The sequence below is a fragment of the Gorilla gorilla genome, chromosome 18, assembly GCF_029281585.2.
Source record: "Gorilla gorilla gorilla isolate KB3781 chromosome 18, NHGRI_mGorGor1-v2.1_pri, whole genome shotgun sequence".
NCBI lineage: Eukaryota > Metazoa > Chordata > Mammalia > Primates > Hominidae > Gorilla > Gorilla gorilla.
The window spans coordinates 32975224-32993682 of NC_073242.2; the positions used below are offsets into that span (position 1 = coordinate 32975224).

Genomic DNA, 18459 nt, shown 5'->3' on the forward strand with positions numbered 1-18459 from the left:
AATTTAAGTCCATCCTTGGCAGTCCAAACCTCTGCAGGAACAAATAGTGACAAGCTTATCACACTCTCAAAAATGCCCTCAAACGTTCTGTTACTATCTCTGACCCTAACGCCTACATTCTTCTGAAGAAACTACTCATGCACTTTTAAAGGAGTAATAAAAATAACCATAGCTCTTTGAGGACATTCTTTAGGTTGGTCACTTAATTAGCTGTTTTGCAAGGTTTATCTAATTTAACCCTCCACAATTCACGTGGTCGCTATGATTGTGTATGCTATAGACATTTTACACGCCAAGACTCAAGTCACAAAGCTTCTAAGTAGCAGGTATGGAATTTAACCAAAGTCTTAGTTCTCTAAAGCCCAAGTCTGTCTATGGCCTTGCCCTGCCTTCTGTCTTCTAGAATATGCTCCAGCTCCAGGCTTTAATTTCATCCTGAGACAGGCTTAATAGCAGAAGCCATGACTTTGATGGCCCCCTGGTAATTCTACTCCTGGTGAGAGGAAAGAAAGCTAACATAATCATACTAAAATGATTTTATGAAAGCATTTTAACTACTCATGAAATAATAGCAGCCAACTTTATTTAGTGATTACTGTATGCTATCCTACTGCAAGACTTGTGAGTTCATCATTATTTTCCTGATCTACACATGGGAAAATGGAGGCTTAAAAAAATCAGTGGTGGGTCACGCCTATAATCCCAGCACTTTGGTAGGCCGAGGTGGGCGAATGACTTGAGGTCAGGAGTTTGAGACCAGCCTGGCCAACATGGCAAAACCCCATCTCTACTAAAGATACAAAAATTAGCTGGGCATGGTAGCACATACCTATAATCCCAGCTGCTCGGGAGGCTGAGGCAAGACAATCACTTGAACTCGGGAGGCAGAGGTTACAGTGAGCTGAGATTGTGCCACTGCACTCCAGCCTGGGCCACAGAGTGAGACTCCATCTCAAAAAAAAAAAAAAAATCAAATACTTTGTCAGAGGTGGCATATCTCATAAGTGGTGGCCAGGATTCCAAAGCACGCAGCTTGGCTCCGGGGCCTACATGCTTAATTACTTTGCAAAAAGAAAAACGAAAACAATAAATGCCAACTTTTTTTTTTTTTTTTAAATTTCAGGATGTTGCTTTTAAATCCGGAAAAATGCCCAACTGTTTTTAGGTCACAAGCCTATAAATCTCAGTAGATGCACAACTACACCAGCCACTTTAAAATTCTTTACCATATCTGTGTGTGTATGTATCTTCAGTGTGTGTTAAATGTGTTTTTAAAAAGCTACCTCTTAAGAAACCTCTGCATGCTTATTTTTGTATCTAATAGATATCAAAATCCCAACAAGAAAACACATTATTCTGCTGTAGGTTTATATCAAAAGTTGTGTCTTTGTAGTTCTCAAAGAAAGTAATTTCTCTAGTGGTGAATGTGCCTGAAAGAACATTTATTAAAAAAATTTTTTGAAATAATTTCAAATTTACAGAGCATTTCCCCCAGAATCATCTCTGAATAGGTTCTAACATGATACTTCTTTACCCTAAGTGTTCAGGTGTGTAATTCCTACAAACAAGGATATTCTCCTACAGAACCAAAATATAATAATCAATATCAAGATGATATTGATGATTGCTTAGTCGGTATAGATATATCAAATTAACATTGATAAGAAAAAAACAAACACATAAAAAGAGGAAACAAGTTAACATTGATATATCTGCATTCAAGTTCCACCAATTGTCCCAACAATATCCTGTATAGTAAAAGGATCCAAACCAGGATCACATATGACATTGAGTTCTTGAATTATTAAGTCTCTTTAGTTTTTGTCCATCTCTAACATTCTCTCAGTCTTTCTTCACTTATCTTTCCTTGAATTTTGATGATTACAGGCCAGTTATTTTATAGTATTATCCTCAATTTGAGTCTGTCTGTTGTGTCCTTAGGATTAGGTTCTGGTGATACATTTTCAACAGGAATACCCCAGAAATAATGATGCCATCTTTGCATCCTATCAGATAATACACAAATTCAAGTATATTAATTGTCTCAAAACTGATGATGTATATTTTGACACCTTGGTACTGGCCAGATTTCTCCATGGTGAAATTATTCTTTTTGTATATAATTATTCTGTGGGAAGGTGCTTTGAGAACAATCCATTGGTGTATTTGGCTAAATTATTTATCACTATGATGGCTGCCAAATGGTGAACTTGAAAACTCCATCATTCCTTCTACATTTATTAGTGGCACATCCTACTATAAGAAAAAAAAATTCTCTTTACATGGTTTATGTTACCTATTTACAGTCTCCTATTTCATGCAATAGCTTATAATCTGTGACTTTCATTATTTATTTTAATGCCCAAATTGTCCCAGATTTGGCTAGTGTGAACTCCCAGTTTCTTATTGTCATGATTCTATCATTCTTTGAGCAGTTTATTACCTTCTTACTTCCCGGCACAAGATGTCCCAGACTCATCTTGTACTTTTTCCCTGCTTTGTTTAGAACCCAAGGTCTGAATGCTAGGTATGCTCACTGCTGCAAGGGTGTCACTGTTCCCAGGCCTTCTCTGCAGACAGAGCTGAGGAACATGTCTGAGTTTATATGTGTGTGGATGTATACACACACATCTACATAACATTTATATCTCTATATATGAATGGATGTAAATATACATCTATATTTAAGTACATATGTCTGTATTTATTTATATGTATTGAAAACCATGAGTTCATCCCAATGCCTCCAATTCCATTCCAGTGCCACAGGTTCGCTCTCATTTTTTTCTGTATTTGTGGCCTCTTCTCCTACAGGGAGAAACCTGTCTCCCATAGCTTCTGCCACTCCACTCAGGGACACCCTGTATACATCACCACTGCCACTGCTGTGGCTAAAACTGTGCAGAAGCCTCTTCACTGTACACTGGCCTGCCTCCCCCTCTCCCACAGGGCAGCTGCCCAGCTCAGCTCCACACAATGCCTTTTGGGATGAATTAGGGAGAGATGGAGGAGACCTGCAGTATCCCTCAGTAGGAGAAACCCCCACCACTGTCACCTGAATTGCTTTCCAGTAGGTTTGCCCTTGTTCCTCTACTATATGTGGTACATCATCTTCACTGTCATTTGGCTCTAATGTCACGAGTAACATTTAACTTCAAATAATATGTGATGAAAGTCACTTCTGCTATGATAAATCTGCTTCCACGGTGTTTGTGTGTATGCACACTGAAAAGAGCTCTTTTAGTATGAAAGAGATGACCATAAATCAAGTCCATTTTCCCACCACCCCAGGCAGATATTTAATAAGTGTGAGAAAAACTGTATGGCTTAGAGACTAGGAACAATCCAAGAAAGTCTTCAGGGAATCAGAATACAAACAAATGCAGCTCAAGGGACTTACACAAAAACTTGGCAGAGTTAATATATGCTTGTAAAACTACTGATAAAAAGAATATTGCTGTGATGATACTATACTTCACTATGAAAAAAACCTGGTAATATTTCCAACTGGGCAATGTTTCACAATGTAAAAACATTCAAGAGTAATGAATAAAATAATTAGTAACAAATGCAAAGAGATGGGTAAATATTGAGGCATACTTTTCTGGTAGCATTCTTGACATAAAGATTGAGTAAAGATGACCTTTTCTTTTCATCTTCTATGTCTCAGTACTTGCTAATAGATCCTCAGTAGCTATTCACTCAAGTGAATAATAGTAAGCTTTGCAACTTCCTTCACACAGGCTGAGTCAGAGTATTACAAAATCTACACAGATAATGAGATTGGATGTATTTAGGAAGGAAAATTTCAGTCTAGGGTACACGTAAATTTTTTTCCTAATGCTACCATATTTTTAGTAAAATACATATTTGATCCATATTTTTCTCGCTTTTAACATTATAAACACCACTGTAAAATACTATACCTTTAGACTGTTACTAAATGGTTATGGTAAATCCCAACGGTTAATTTAAAAAAATGTTTTTTTATTTAAACAACACTTAAAGAGTGCTCTCTCTTAAATCAGATAGCATGTCTTTAAAGTTCTTTATGGTTATCACTTTTAAAATATATATTGAAAAAGTCCTTCACTTTATCACTTTAAAAATATATACTGAACATACAGTACTTCGGATGTAAACAGATTAACAAATTAGCCCCTATGAAAACCGCTGTTTCATAAGGAAGGATACATTTTTCTGACCTTTCTAGGGTAATAAGATTTTGAAGGAAATCATCCATGTTTCACAGTTAAGTACTGCAGCAGAATTGAACACCACAACAGGGCCAAACAGTCTGATCACTGGTTTGTCATCTGTGCTTGTTGTCCCCCACCCTGGAACAGACCGGCACACCAGCACATTCAGCACCTCCCTCCCCTCCAGGTTTGCTTCACCCTCTCTGAGGACATGAAAGGCAAAGAAGGCTTTTCAGGGTTGGAATTTCCCCATGCATGGTCTCATGACAGGCCTGTGCTCGGACTGAGGGAGAGTGCTGTGTGGGACAAGGGAATGGCAGCACAGGCAGAGGACAGCTTGCGTGGCTCATCCTCAGGCAGCCATTCACATGACGGCGGCAGCCTGCAACACAAGTGTTCTGACTACACTTGTGTAAGAGACTGGGGCCATTTGTCTCTTCCTGCTCCAATCATTAGCATGAGTAATCAAGAAATGACAGAACACACTTTTATCAACTTAGAAAAAGTCATTCAAGTCCTGTCTCCATTTCTAAGCTTTATAGTTACTTATATAAATACAACTGACTACAAGATTTACAACAAAGAACTTTCCTCAGATGATATGATCAGTCTTCCTCAAATTCTGAGATAATTTCCCTAGCTATGGATATTTGAAAGACTTTTAATGCCATTTCATCACCTTATTGATACAAATATGTCTAGACATCATTAATGTAACTCACTGAAGGCCAATGTGCATTTACTAAGATCATTCTATGCACTAGGGACATGTTAGGTGTGTGTGTGACACAATCTCTGTCTCTTAAGGAATATGGTCTAGAGCTTTTAACTATTTCTGACTGCCACTTTCTCCTCTTTTCCATTCTTTTGCTCTTATTAGAATGTTCTTTATACCGGTGCTTCTGTAATTATCAGTGGTTAAGAGAAATATTTTAAAACTTCCAATCGCTGTAGACCAATATGTGGTCCCACCATGCACTGCTAGTAGGGTCACATTAGTTTGGCAATAACCAGACTAATCTGCACTCTGTTCAACAAGAGGAGTCCACTAATCATGCACTTGAGCGTCTCACCGGTGTCGTGCTGCCGTTAAAGTTTCTAAACACTCCTGATTTCTCAAGTTACCTCACAGGAGAATGGTAAGGAAAAGCCTGTAGGATGGTACAGCATATGGACCACGCTGACTAGTACTGCTTTCTATTCATCGACTTCAGTCTAGTCCTCTGACCACTCCCCAGACTACTAGTTCATGCCTTACCTGCATTCTCTTCCTTAGTTATCGTTAAGTCTAGGATAAACTATTTCAACCACTAAAGTATTTCAATGTCTTGATATTCTGCCATTGCCCCTTGCTTATCCCCTGCCCACAAATGACTAATTTTAGTCAAGCAGTCAATCACAGAGTCTCAGGATTTGGTAGAACAAGCACTAGGACATAAATTTCCCGAGTCTGAAGATGTATTCTTGGGTGTTCATGAACTCCTTACGGAAATGTATGCAATTTGTTTTCATTTTGTTAACCTGGAAAAAAAAATCTCCTTGATCACCTGGATGAGTATTTTATAAAGTGTTGCCACACAGTAACAAAGCCAGACACTGTGAGAATATGTTTAAGCCTAGAGAAGGCAAAATGATAGCCAGACTGTAATAGTTTCAACAGAGAAAAGGAATGGGATCTATGAGTCATGATGGCATAAACCAGTGCTAGAGCAGTGAGGACCACTGTCAGGTGTCAAGCAGCAATCACATTTATGTAAAAATGCATCATGTCACAGTAAGTTAATATTTATTTGAATTTCATTAGCATTGTGGATTTCTATAATTAATATGCAAAGTGTTTCAGTTTTGTCATATAAGTGCTACTAAGTACAAGGAGTTTACACTTCATTTATAATTGTACATAATCCAACAATGTCATATTAACAAAAATTAAGTCATCTGGCTGGTGTGGTGGCTCATGCCTGTAATTCCCGCACTTTGGGAGGCTAAGGTGGGTGGATTTCTTGAATTCGGGAGTTCAAGGCCAGCCTGGGCAACATGGTGAAACCCCATCTCTACAAAAGAATTAGACAAGTGTGGTGGCGTGCGCCTCTGGTCCCAGCTACTTGGGAGGCTGAGGTGGGAGGATAGCTTGAGCCCAGGAGGACGAGGCTGCAGTGAGCTGAGATGGGGCCACTGTACCCTAGCCTTGTCGACAAAGTGAGAACTTGTCTCAGGGAAAAAACAAACAAACAAAAAAAACCTCCCCTGCCCCCCATACACTGAAAAGCCAAACTAAGTCATCTACAAACTGTTTTTTAAAGGTCTGTATATTACTCAAGTTTGTGAAACACTAGTCCACCATATAACTCAAATGGAGAGAGGAGATCCTACTTCTTGGCTTACACAATGCTCTCTTAAAGTGGGAATTAAGCATTTGCCTTTGTTTACCTAATCTGACTGAGTGTCCTATTTTACTATCTTGGGAGTTACGGCAAAGGTAGAGAATAGCAAAAGCAAAGCTTGAGAAGTTAAGGAGCCAAGATGACTACCAAATCCAGTATGAAGTCATGCCATGCCCTCATATAAACTCTAAAATGTTTCCTTCATCTCTTACTGACTCTGAATCTCCTGCACCTCTGTTCCACAAAGCATTTTCATTTTCCTCAAGATTACACTACCCTACTATCCTCATAGCTTTCTCAGCAAGTAACTGGGGCCCCTAGATTCGCTACCAATATTGAGATCTTCAGACATAAATGCTACAGCACCTTCCCACTCCCATCCTTCCATCTTTGAGGAAGAAGTAAATTTTTTTCTTGCCATAGGGAATCCAGACAATTTGTTTAGGTCTGTAATCCCTCCCGCCTACTTACAAAACTGTGATCAGTGTACACCTCTCCACTAGGATCCTTTGTGCATACCAAGCTATTTTCATTTTCCCTCACACTCCTCTTTTCTAATCTCCTAAGATTTGGACTTTCCATTTCTGCACCATCTCTCCTAATAATTTCAAACTGTGTACTGGCATCAATTATTAACTCTAAACACCCACCAATGCGTGCACACACACATACACACACACCCTACCTCTGGTTCATGTACTTCTCGCTTTCTAAATAATAGTTTCTAAATGAGTTTTCTTTTCATTCTTTTTCTTTTTTTCAAGACAGAGACTTGTTCTGTTGTCCAGGCTGGAGTACAGTGGTGCAATTATTACTCGCTGCAGCCTCGACCTCCTGGGCTCAAGCAATCTTCCCTCTTCAGCCTCCCCAGTAGCTGGGTCTACAGGCTCATGCCACCATGCCCAGTTAATCTTGTTTTTTAGTAGAGATGAGGTCTTGCTATGTTGCTCAGGCTGGTCTCGAATTCCTGGGCTGAAGCAATCCTCCTGCTGTGGCCTCCCAAAGTGCCTAAATGAGTTTTCTTTCTGGAGTTCAGATATCCTTGATTTTAAGATTATATGCTATACTTAAGACTAAATCATCTAAGTTTAAGACACACTTTTGCTAGGTGAAAAAACAAAGATTAAAAAACAAACAAACAAAACCCAAAAACACTCAACAGGGAGTAATGGGTTAGCCTAGACCTCAAGTTGGTCCAGCTCTGGACAATGCACTTAAAAACCAATGCCATGCTATTTTATTCATCTCTGCAGTCCCAATGTCTTGGATACTATGCCTGCTTAATTAATGCCGCCTCTATGAATAAACAAATGCCACTCAACTGACCAAACCTCTTCCATGCCTCTCCTCTATCTACTTAAGTCAGTCCACCTTTGTTAGCTTGGCATTCAAAGCCATCAGTGCTTTGTCTCCCACCTTCCTGACTAGCGTTATTAACTCCCTACATGTTCCCTATGCTTCAGCTAATTTGAACTACTTGGTATTCCCTACACTCTGTGTTGTCCTTGTTTTTGTACAAGTTTTTTCTTCCTGGATTTCCCTATTCCCTATCTCTGCCCACGGAAACTGTACTTAAACAATCTTCAAGAACTAGTTCCAGTATCAGTCTCTTTCAGAAGCCTTCCAGATGTCTCTCTCCACCCGAGAGTCAGGTCTGTTCCTCTGCACACTCTGAACACTCATGATACCTGTCATCAAAGGACTCAGCACACCATGCGATGACAATAATGAAGATGATGATGATGCTAGTTGTTACTGTTTATATGCCACTCACATTTTACAGCACTGTATTTATGCATGGTGTTAAGTGTTTTACATGTATTAACTCAGTTTATTCCACTCAATAGCTCTCTCTACTACTATCTCCGTTTTACAGTGAGGCAATGAGAGGTTAAGTCACTTGTCCAGCTACACAGCTTTTAAGAAGCAGAACAGCAGATTTTTTAACTTAGTATGATTTCAGTCTAGCTTTGTTCAATGGGTTCTGTGAGGAAATTAAGCCCTAATACTCAAAGGCATCCACTGTATATAATAAATTCACTTCTCTCCTAAGAATCTAAAATGGTATTTGCTATGTCATTCTTGGGAGAACTGAGAAAACAGTCACAGAAATCACATTTGTAGGGTTTAATTCTCTGGGCTGAGAAAGGCTGGATGTGTCTAACCTTTTATACTTTCTCTCAACATCAACACTTGTCTGTATACTTTTCATATTTCCGAAATCCCTTACCCCATCTTCATAAATTTTACAATCTTTGAGAACTGGAACTGTATCTCATTTATCTTATTCCTATAAGATCTATTCCAGTGTTTCAGCAATTTTTACATGGTCAAGCTTCTCTTTAATTAAATAAATTCTTGTATTTAGCAGTCCAGGCTAGTTAAGCATCTTCCTTATAATCAATCAACTGACAACAAAAACTACTTGTTATATATTTTTGGTTGTATCTAAAAGACACCTCAAAATCAATTTTGCTGAGATATAATTTAAAGATGATAAGGTGCATCCATTTAAAGTATATAAATTAGTGAGTTTTGATGAGGCATGCACCTATGAAACCACAGTCACATTTAAGATACAGGATAATTTCATCATTCCTAAAAGATTTATCCTGCCCCTTTGCAGTTTCCAGATAATCACTGATCTGCTTTCTATCACTATCAATTAGTTTATCTTTTCTAGAATTTCAAGTAAATGCAATCATACAGTATGTGGTCTTTTGAGTCTAAATTCTTTCCCTTAGCATAGTGACTCTGAGATTCATGCATATTGTTGCACCTCATCGGTGGCTGGTTCCTTTCTATTACTGAGTAATCCGCTGTATGGATATACCATGTTTTGTTTATCCATTCATCTGTATGATGAACATCTGGGTAGTTTTCAACTTTGAGCTACTATGAATAAGTCTGTTATGAACATTTGTCTATTAATCTTTGTGTAGATATTTATACTCATTTCTTTTGTGTAAAGACTTGGCCATGTAGAAAGTGTATGCTTAGTTTTTAAAGGAACAGTGGTTTCTTCAATATAAATGTATTGGCAGTCTTATTTGTAATAGCCAAAAACTGCAATCATCTGCCTATAATGAATGAATAAATGAGTAAATGCATATAGGAGAATGCTACTCAGAAATAAAAATGAATTACATAAACAACATGGATGAATCTCAAAATTATGCTGAATGAAGCAGATAAAAAGAACACATACCATGTATGATTCCATTTATACATGAGTAGTTGCCTAGAGACTGAGATGGAAAGAGGAATGGATTACAAACAGGCGTGAGGAAATTTCTAAGGGTGTTGAAAATGTTTGTTGTCTTGATTGTGGTGATGGTTTCACAGTTGCATACATATGCCAAAATTCTTCAACTTGAATCCTTTAAATATGTGTGGTTAATTGTATGTCAATTATAGTTCAATAAATGTTTTTTTTTAAACCCATAAGGTTACTCGTGGGAACAGAGAAATTCCTTTATGTAACACAATAACCCTGAAACAGTTTTTACTATTACAAAACTTTAATGCAAGAGAAATTTACCTAATTTCTAATTAGGCATCTAATTTTATTTACCTAGGCATCTAAACCATGATAATGATTGAGCAGCAGAACTGCTCAAAAGGATCTTAAAAAAGAAATAAAGAAAACCAAAACAACAAAACCTATTCATCCATTCAAATAAATCCCACCTGTAATAACTGAAGAATGATTTCTACAGTGCACACTGATGGTGTAATGCAATGAGCTGTGACTGACAAGCCTATACCATTTTGGTTAACTGATGTGTGTTACAGATCAGGATGGCAAACGGGTGGTGATCCCGAAAACAGAAAATGTAAAATTCAAATTAAAAAAAATTGTATGTGACAAAGGAAGACATTTTTTTCTGGGGGGGTGGGGAGCAAAGTCTCACTCTGCGGCCCAGGATGGAGTGCCGTCGTGTGATTTTGGCTCACCACAACCTCTGCCTCCCGGGCTCAAGTGATTCTCTTGCCTCAGCCTCCCGAGTAGCTGGGATTACAGGTGTGCGCCACCATGCCCTGCTCATTTTTGTAGTTTTAGTAGAGGCGGGGTTTCACCATGTTGGCCAGGCTAGTCTCAAACTCTTCACCTCAAGTGATCCGCCTACCTCAGCCTCCCAAAGTGCTGGGATTACAAGCGTAAGCCAACGTGCCTGGCCAGGGAGACATTTTTTAATGCTAAAAGCTATATAATCAAAATGAAGCTGTAACAGTATGACCATGCACAAAACAACACACAGCAACCACTGTTACAAAACAAAAAGGACAACAGATACAATGTGACATAGACACAATTAATAGGAGGCTTTAATCTGCCACTCTTAGTACAAGACAGATGATGTAGATAAAAAATAAGGATATATAAGGCCAAAATAGCAAAATCAATAAAGAGATCTTATTGATACATGTTAAACTAATCATTGCACTGATGATAGTGAATACATCTTCTCAAATATACATAGAATCCTCAAAAAAAATTATACATTAAGTCACAGGGAAAACAAGTTCCATAAAGTAAAAAAATTACAAACAACTCTGATCTCAATGTAAAACCAATATAATAAAAAACTAAAAAGGATTGTGTAGCTTGAAATTAATTACATCTTCTATTAACTCATAAAAAAGGAAAAATACAAACTAAAATAGAAGAATTTCTTAAAAAAAAAGTTGTTTTGTATATCAGGACCTATGCCATGCATTTAAGCAGTGATCAGAGAAAAATTCAAATCCGTAAACCATTATATCAATAAAAATGGAAGAATGAAAATAAAGTATATGACAAAGAGGAAAAAGATTAAAAAACAAAGAACAGAGCCTCAGTGACCCATGTGATGATATCAAAAGTTCTATTTTACATGCAAGTGGAGTCCCAGAAGGATGGCAGAGAGAGAATGAGGCACAAGACATATTTCCAAAAATAATGCCTGAAAATTCCATGAATCTGAATTTGAAAAACATTTTGAATCTGAAAAACATAAATTTACAGATTCAAGAAACCTGGCAAACTTCAAGTAGGGCAAATTCAAACACATACAGAATTCAATAGCCTTCAGATACACAAATAATAAGCAGTTAGAAATTATAATAGTGGAGAAAACTCCATTAATTATAGCAAATAAAGATGATAAAAACTCTTAGGAAGAAACTAAACAGGAAATGTGTAAAACTCCTAAAAAATACTGAAATAGGGTAGGGCAAATAGACAGTCCTTGGTCTTGGATAGGATAACACATCATAAAGATGTCAGTTTCTCTAAGTTAATTTACAAATTTAGTGCAATCCCAGTAAAAACACCAACAAGCGTTTTAATGGAGCTAAGGCAAGTTGATACTCAAGTTCATATGGAAAAAATGAAAACATCCAAGGCAAGCCGGAAAAACACAGAAAAAGAAAAGCAATGTAGGGGGAGAGGCCTAACCAGAAAAAAAACAAAAAACAAACAAAAAAAAAACTCCAAGAGGATCAGAGATCTGGGATCTAAATGTAAAAAAAGAAAACAAATCAAACCATATGAGTATGCTGAATAAATATTGATGGGATTTTTATGACCTGGACATAGGGAAAAGTTTTCACACTGTGACCCAAAATCTAGATGCAATAAAAACAGGATTGATAAATTTTGGCCACATTAAAGGAAAAACCCAAAAACATATTGAAGAGGAAAGGCTAATCACCCCAATATGTAAATAACTCTAAAAATGGAAAAGTTCAAAAACCTGACAGAGAAATAAACAGATAATTCATTCTTTCCCTCCTCCAAAAGATTCTGAAATGGTCCTTAAACATATTGAAAAGAGGTTCACCCTTACCCATAATTAGAGAAACTGAATCAAAATTACACCAAACATTAGATGGTAAAAATGTCTGACAACACTTTCTGTTTATTCCTCCAGGCTGTGGAGGAATAAACATTCTCTTACAGTGCTAGTTGGAATGCGAAGTGATGCAACCCTCTGGGAAAGCAATGTCTAACAAAACTACACATGCATTTTTCTTTTGACCCAGCAACCCTCTCTCTAGGAATTTACCTGACAGATAAATCTCTGATATCATTAAAAAAATGCCAAAAGTTATTTACTGCAGCAGTTTTGTAACAGGAAAATCTTAGAAACAACTAAAATGTTCACACATAGGAGACTGGCTGAATAAAACTATGGTACAACCATACAATGGAATACTATATAGCTGTTAAAAACAAGGAAGATCTCTACAAACTGGTATGAAGTGTTTTTCACAATACAGTGAGTGAAAAAAGCGAATTGCAAAATAGTGTCAATATGTTATTTCTTGTGTGAGAAAGAAGAGGAAACAAAATATAGCTGCTTGTTTGTGGTGGGTGGAGGCGGGGAAGGAAGGACAAATTAGAAATCAATGAGATTTATTACCTTCATTGGGTGGGGACACAGGGTAGAAAGGATGAAGGGATGGGAATGGGATAGGAGAGAAATGTGAGGAGTGACACTTCTCTACTGACATCTTTTTGTATATTTTTGACTTTCAGAACCTTATTAATATTTCAGTACTCAGAAATGAATAAAATTAGCTAGGATAGAAGACAACCCAAATTTGAACATAAAATAAATGAATGCAACTGCATTTCAAATAACATGGATGTGCTGAAGAAAGGACAGAATCAACCTTAACAACTTTTGAATAGAGATTTTGACTATATACCTGTAGGCTAAAACCAAAAAGGATACGAACAAATATTGAACTCCAGTTTGTAGGTATTTTTTAAACAGATTTGCTGAGATATAATTTACAAACCATAAAGTTCACATGTTTAAATGTAACACATTTATTTTCACAGTGGAATAGGTTAGCAATTCTAAAACTACTTTATGTGTATTCTAGAATTAAACACATAAAATATATTGTGGATAATGGGAGCCAGGTTCTAGGTTCTCACTGTCAGAGAGTGGAGTTACAAATACATAAAGGGGAAAGGCTAAAGGAACCCAGTGATGTGGGAATGAAAATGGAGTTATCATTAAGGATATCTGGTTTTTAATATATACAGTGATAGTGCCAGAAACAGAGATGTGTGTAAATGTATTTTTGTTTTTTTTTTTTTTTGAGACAGAGTCTCACTCTGTCGCCCAGGCTGGAATGCAGTGGCACAATCTCGGCTCACTGCAACCTCTGTCTCCCACGTTCAAGAGAGTCTTCTGCCTCAGCATCCCGAGTAGCTGGGATTACAGGTGTCCGCCACCACATCTGGCTGCCTTGGCCTCCAAAAGTGCTGGGATTACAGGCGTGAGCACCATGCCCAGACTATGTATATTTTCTATTTCTGTCTACTAAGAGGATCTAGAAACAATGAACACACGTAGTTCCCAGGTCTTAGTTTATAAATACTCTACTAAAAGGTACCATACTTTCTTCAAGAAATGGCTGGCTCCAGGGCTGGGGCAAGAAAAGCTCCAGTTGAGCCTAGAACATTTTGTTGTGCCAGAATGCAAACAAATGCTCAGAGAATGATGTTGGGCCTGTCAAAAGGACATAGAAGCTAGCTTGAAGGAGGTGGCCAAATCTGAGACACTTTGAGCATCCAAATAAATAACAGTAACAGATTATAACCCACAGACTCCATGATTCTATAATCATATAAGTTAATAAAAGGAGGAAGAAAAACTTTTTTTAAAAGTAGAATGTCATCTGTTAATAAATGTAAGGAAAGATGGAATTATTACCACTTAGCAATTACCCACATTTAATAACAAATTTTTTCAAGGAGATCAGAATACTGTAAAATACTTTCAAACACCGTCAATAAAGTATAAATAATATATTTCTAGAATGCAAATGGAAATGTATTCCAGAATCCAGAAACAGGTCTAAACTCTTTGACCCTATAATACCTATGACTATTCTAAATGAATATTCTGGAAGATATACACATGATATATACTCTGATATATATGTATAATGGTTTATATGCAATGGTATTCACACCAGCATTAACTATAGCAGTAAGTTCTAGGCATGATCTAAACGTTAATCAGGGAGTGATTTAAGTTATGGCACATTTATAATGATATTGTATAGCCATTGAAATTAGGCTTCAAAATAAAAAAATAACTATTGAGTGCTTACAATGAGCCAAAGAAGTAAAAAGTAATTTTATTTCAGAAGTTTTTGTTTTTTAACAGACAGGGAAAGACAGGATCTGGCTGTGTCACCCAGGTTGTGGTTTCAAGGGAACCTCTCTCTTGCCTTCTGAGTAGTTGGGACTACAGGCGTGCATCACCACGCCCAGCTACTTTAAACATTTTTTGTAGAGGAGTCTTGCTATGTTGTGCAGGCTGGTCTCGAGCTCCTGGCCTTAAATGATCCTCCCACCTCAGCCTCCCAAAGTGCTGGGATTACAGGTGTGAGCCATCATGCCCAGCTGAGAGGAACATTTAATAACATGGAGGAATGTTCACTGTAAGGGTGACAGGAGAAAAGGAAGCCATAAAAACATGATCAGTACAGTCTCCAATTAAAAGAAAAAATCATGACAAAATACTTGAAAATGTTACAGTGGTTATCTAGTGGTAGGGCTTATAGCTTATTGAAATTCCTTGCCTTTTGCCATTCTGAATTTTATAAATGGTCTATAATGAACATCTGTTATATCTATGATGAAAAAAGGCCAACCCCTAAAATGACAATTTTGTATGTTAAAATTTCTTTAATTAAAAATTTTTGTTTATTTATTTTTATTGAGATGGAGTCTCGCTATATTTCCCAGGCTGGTCTCAAACCCCTTGACTCATGCAAGCTTCTTGCCCTAGCCTCTCAAGTAGCTAGAATTACAGGCATGCACCACCATGCATGGCTTACAATTTCTTTAATTGGTAACTCAAACTGTCTCTTCACAGTAACTGCCTGTGTGTAATTCATTTAAGCAAATTTTAAGGTATTATAATTCTAAAAACTGATTTTAAAAAATGATAAATTAGACTTATTTAAAACTAAAGTTTTTGCTCATAAAGAGATAATTCAAGAAAATGAATATGGAAGCCACAGACCAGGAGAATGTATTTGTAAAACATGTATTTGACAAATGATTAGAATCAAGGGTATACAAAAAACTCCAAAATTTCATAATTAAAAGACAAAAACGAGGTTAAAAAATGGGCAAAGTTAAAAAAAGGTGTTTTCATGCTATTATGTTTTATGAAATATTCAGAATCGGACCTGAGTGGGACTGACAATAATCTCAGAATACAAACAGGCAGGAAAAGCAGAGAATGGATTAGGGGGAAAGAACATAAGGAGAAGCATGGATAATTTGTTCTTACTCAAATAAGGACATTTTAAGCAAACACTGAAGTTGATACATTTGCTGAAGTCTTTAGAGAGATGTGTAGAGATATCTGAAATACGTCAAAAAATGACAGATGGTCAGAGGGGGATAGGTAAGAGTACACGAGATTAAAACAAAGCATGTTAAAATATTAATGGCAGAATCCAAGTGGGGTATACACAAGAGCTCACTGTAACACTTCTTTAACTTCCTATATATTTAAAAATTACTATAATATAAAGTTGGAAAAAATGAGCAAAAGATTTGGAAAAAATCTTTCACATAAATAGCTAATAAGCACATTAAAAAGTGCTCAATATCATTAGATATCATGAAAATGCAAATCAAAACTTCAATGAGATATCAACACACACCCACAGAAATGGTTAAAATGGAGAAGACTAACTTTGCCAAATATTGGTGAGAATGTGGCACAACTGGAACTCTCATACATTTATGGGAGTATAAAATGATGCACCCACTTTTGAAAAGGGCATGCAGACTTAGAAAACTAAATATTCACCCAGCAACTCCTCTCCCACATATATACCCAAAGAAATAAATACCTGTACAAGACTATTCATAGCAGCTTTATTAATACTAGCCTCAGATTGGAAAGTGTCCAGGTGTCCACTAAAAGGAAAATGGATAAATCAACTGTGATCTACTCATACACTGGAATACTACTAAGCAACAACAAAGAAGGATTGATACATACAACATTAATGAATCTCAAAAACATGCTGAATGCAAGAAGCCTTATACAGGAGCATGCATTGCATGATTCCATTCATATGAAACTTGAAACTGTAAAAAGAAAGATAAATGGTGAACAAAACCACAACAGTAGCTGTCTCAGAGGGGCTAGGGTAGAAAATGATTGTGAAAGAGCAGAAAAAAACTTTCTGCGGTGATAGCAATGCTCTGTATCTTGGTAAATGTTTCGGGCACTTAGGCATATGCATATATCAAAACTCATCCAATAGTGTGCCTTAGATTTGTGCATTTTGTTATATATAGATAAGCATACACACACACACACACACACACACACATTTTACCTTTAAAAATGTAAACCACTGACCAATGGAACAGAATACAGAACTCAGAAGTAAGACCACACATCTACAACCATCTGATCTTGGACAAACCTGATAAAAAGCAAACAATGAGGAAAGAATTCCCTATTTCATAAATGGTGTTAGGAGAACTGGCTAGCCATATGCAGAAAACTAAAACTAGGCCCCTTCCTTACACCTTATACAAAAATTAACTCAAGATAGATTGGCCGGGCGCGGTGGCTCACGCCTGTAATCTCAGCACTCTGGAAGGCTGAGGTGGGCAGATCACGAGGTCAGGAGATCGAGACCATCCTGGTTAACACGGTGAAACCCCATCTCTACTAAAAATACAAAAAATGAGCCGGGCGCAGCGGGTGCCTGTAGTCCCAGCTACTGGGAGGCTGAGGCAGGAGAATGGCATGAACCTGGGAGGCGGAGCTTGCAGTGAGCCAAGATCGCGCCACTGCACTCCAGCCTGGGCGACAGAGCAAGACTCCATCTCAAAAACAAACAAAAACAAAACAAAACAAAAAACAAAGAAACAAAAAGATAGATTAAAGATTTATATGTAAAACCCCGAACTATAAAAACCCTAGAAGAAAATCTAGGCAATACCATTCAGGACATAGGCACAGGCAAAGATTTCATAATGAAAACATCAAAAGCAATTGTAACAAAAGCAAAAATTGACAAATGGGATCTAATTAAACTAAAGAGCAAAATAAACTAAATAAACTATCATCAGAGTGAATCGACAACCTACAGAATGGGAAAAAAATTTTGCCATTTATCCATCTGGAAAAGGTCTAATATCCAGAGTCTACAAGAAACTCAAACAAATTTACAAGAAAAAAAAAACATTAAAAAGTAGGCAAAGGACAGGATATGAACAGACATTTCTCAAAAGAAGACATTTATGCAAACAACAAACATCTGGAAAAAAGCTCAACATCACTGATCATTAGAGAAATGCAAATCAAAACCACAATGAGAAACCATCTCATGCCAGTCAGAATAATTATTAAAAAGTCAAGAAACAACAGATGCTGGTAAGGCTGCAGAGAAATAGGAACGCTTTTACACTGTTGGTGGGAATGTAAATTAGTTCAACCATTGTGGAAGACAGTGTGGCAATTTCACAGAGACCTAGAACCAGAAATACCATTTGACCTAGCAATCCCATTTTGGGTATACACCCAAAGGAACATAAATCATCCTATTATCAAGGTATGTGCACATGTATGTTAACTGCAGCACTATTCACAATAGCAAAGACTTGGAATCAACCCAAATGCCCATCAATAATAGACTGGATAAAGAAAATGTGGTACATACACACCATGGAATACTGTGCAGCCATAAAAAGGAACAAGATCATGTCCTTTGCAGGGACATGGATGCAGGGGGAAGCTGTGATCCTCAGCAAACTAATGCAGGAACAGAAAATCAAACATACCATGTTTTCACTTATAAGTGGGAGCTGAACAATGACAATACAT

General features: G+C 37.1%; 1 protein-coding gene across 13 annotated transcripts in view; it reads right to left on the minus strand.

Annotated features, from left to right (window-relative positions):
- MRTFB (myocardin related transcription factor B) overlaps window positions 1-18459 on the minus strand; it is a 197591-nt gene that overhangs the window by 83831 nt on the left and 95301 nt on the right. The window lies entirely within an intron of this gene.